Below are 2,286 nucleotides of genomic sequence, written 5' to 3'. Positions count from 1 at the left end.
AATAAAAAAAGTCTTGTTGTATGGCCCTAATAGTCCGTCGTAGATACTGAAGCTAAACCCGAATTATTACATTTTATTTTCATTTCTTATTTCTTATTAAGTTATTCTTCCAGTAAAAAGACGTGTAAACACACATTCCGATGCATTTAAGTCAGACATGAAACTGATCACTATGGTCACGGGGTAGCGCATGGTCACGCAAACTCACGTGAAGTCGACATCAGGCGAAGGGGTAGACCGTCTCATTTCACCGCAGTTTTGAGCAGCTTACCCGGCCCAGTGAGGATGTCCGGCCCAGTSAGGATGTGGCCCACGTGGTCCAACYTATGAATTGAGACACAGCCAGTAAATAAAGCAAAGCCATTTTCTTTTTTCGTCCCCCATTATAGACAGACTGGAAAAAGACCAAGATGCTCCTCCCATAAAAAACATCTTCAGACGCGCGTCTAGTCTCGTTCCGGTCTGAATGTAGCCTGTCCAACTTGAGGCATTGGGTGTGTTTTAGATGCTCAATATGCGTTCGGTGTGATTATGAAGTGAAATTAAATATCTTGAGGCTGAGAGTGATGATTACAGTGTGGCTAAGACCTTTGAATGAAAAGTGGCATATGCCCTGTTGTGTGCATAAGCAAGCTTTATGAATGCGACCACAGGTCTAAATCTCGTGTTGAAGATGGCACAATCTAGAATACAGTTTTGCAAGATGATGTGTACAAAAAAAAGCTGAGGTTTTCTAAAATGAGCCACTCAAAACAAGGCCACAAAGCTCAATGGGCACCTGGTCACAAACCCTCAGAATCCAGTGAGTCTCTAACTGTGACTTTGTCTATTTTCTCACAGTTTTCTTGCAATTTTGATTTTCCAACTAGTTTCCAACGGGTGCATCCAAGTGAGATATTAAACTAAAACAGCACAAGATCTTTTTTGTTCTGTAATCCCTCTGGCCTTTCCTTCTTTATTGGTTCTGTTCATAAAAATCAGATCCTCCATCCTCTGTTTGTAACAATCCCTACTGTAAAATGACGTTTGCCAAATAAGTCTTTTGCTTCTGAATTCTTCACCACTGAGACACTTTTCTGYGCCCTCCGACACTCTTTAAACTCACTCTGACAGTAATCTCTTGTACTGTGTCATTTCTTACTAGCACAAAGCCACCTCCCTGTTTCTGACATCTGTGCTTTGTTTATTTTGTGACCTTGTCATGATCACAGTCATAGCGTAGGCACGAGGCCAGTCTTGCTTCAAATTCTCAATGATCGAGCCGTGCTGGTGCGAGTGGGTCCTACATCATGAACACACTGTCACAACACTCCGCAATGCTTAAAACAAAGTGTTTAGATTCTCCGCTGTCTTAAAAAAATAATTGTATAGTTTACGTTTTCAAAATGTTTCGTCTTAAAGCCCTGTATTTTTCTTTTGTATTGCATATAGACTGAAAACACCCACGCCTCTTACAAGCATCTGAGTTCTTTGTTTACAGCCTGTACGTGAGGCTGTAAAGATCAAATAATGCTACTCAGCCTCTGTGGTTAGGTCAGTTTAAAACAGCATTTCTTGTAGACAACATCCGGTCAGCAGGATGTATACTTGGACAGCTCCGTGGCCTGTGCAGGAATGTGTTCAAGTTGGTTCACTTTCACATTCAGGATAATCAAACAATGGAGGAGTCAGAGGTCACACATTGTTGCACAAATGAGCCTTTGTGCATTAAAAATAAAAACTTAAACAATATAACAGTAGATGTTCTTTCCTGTTCTATTTAATCGTTAAATCCGAAACAACTCCCAAATTTTCTGCAGCTCAGCATGTATGTGTATGAGATCATCGTGGTTCATATCAAGAAACTCAAGGTGGGGAACTGAACAAAAACACACCCACCAACCCCCCCTCCCCATAAGATTCCCATAGCGTGCTAAAGGCTTGTACCACAGTTCCTCTTTACAATATGTGTGTGACTAAAATCAATAAACATTCCCCCTCCCTCTGCCTGTCTGCTCCTAAAGCCTGGCTTTCGTGCCTCTGTGCCCTCCTGTCCTTTCTCTCCCTGCCCTCGCTTGCTACTGGCCCGCACAGGAAACCAACACCCCCTCCCCCTACAGGAAGCACGCTGTCCCAGTGTGCTCGGAAGGCCAAAGTGATATCAATTGTGGAAGCAATGTTTACATTTTGCCTTTTTTTTTTTTAATCTCCAGCGCTCAGGCCGGTGGCCAGGGAGCAAATGCCCAAATTGCATGGGGCCAAAGTGCTGAGTGGCTTGGGCAGGGCAGACGCTTTCACACGCAATGT

This window comes from Austrofundulus limnaeus, unplaced genomic scaffold (genome assembly GCF_001266775.1).
Source record: "Austrofundulus limnaeus strain Quisiro unplaced genomic scaffold, Austrofundulus_limnaeus-1.0 Scaffold870, whole genome shotgun sequence".
Classification (NCBI taxonomy): domain Eukaryota; kingdom Metazoa; phylum Chordata; class Actinopteri; order Cyprinodontiformes; family Rivulidae; genus Austrofundulus; species Austrofundulus limnaeus.
The sequence above is the reverse complement of the archived record's forward strand: the minus strand, read 5'-3'. Positions refer to the sequence as shown.